Source organism: Penaeus monodon, chromosome 29, assembly GCF_015228065.2.
Source record: "Penaeus monodon isolate SGIC_2016 chromosome 29, NSTDA_Pmon_1, whole genome shotgun sequence".
Lineage (NCBI taxonomy): Eukaryota > Metazoa > Arthropoda > Malacostraca > Decapoda > Penaeidae > Penaeus > Penaeus monodon.
This window is the reverse complement of record NC_051414.1, coordinates 7,068,856-7,069,285: the sequence shown is the minus strand read 5'-3', so window position 1 is coordinate 7,069,285 and position 430 is coordinate 7,068,856.

Sequence of the window (430 nt, the reverse complement as noted above, 5' to 3'; positions counted from 1 at the left end):
TATACATATACATGGTGTTACAGGCAGAAAGGTAATTTATTCCATTAATGATTTCCGCAATAACGTACAGCGCCATCAGCTGCACAGACGTGTATTTCAAAACCTTATTCAAATACTTATCAAAACACATATCATCTACTACCGAATATTTCATTAATAATGGACACGATGACGTAAGTCTGTATAGAAATAAGTACTTATATAGACCTTTACTGATGACTAGGAAGAAGGCTATTATTAGAAAAACAAAATGTAACACTTATCAGAGAAACATGATAAACGACCAACGAAAAAGCACATCATGTTTTCACTGTAACTCCCGAATTTGCACTTTTTTCATGGAAACATTTCCCGGAATCTTTATCCTCCAGCTTGGCATTATCAAGTGTTTTCGTGATTTGATTTTCACTTTCTCGATATAACGAGGAAA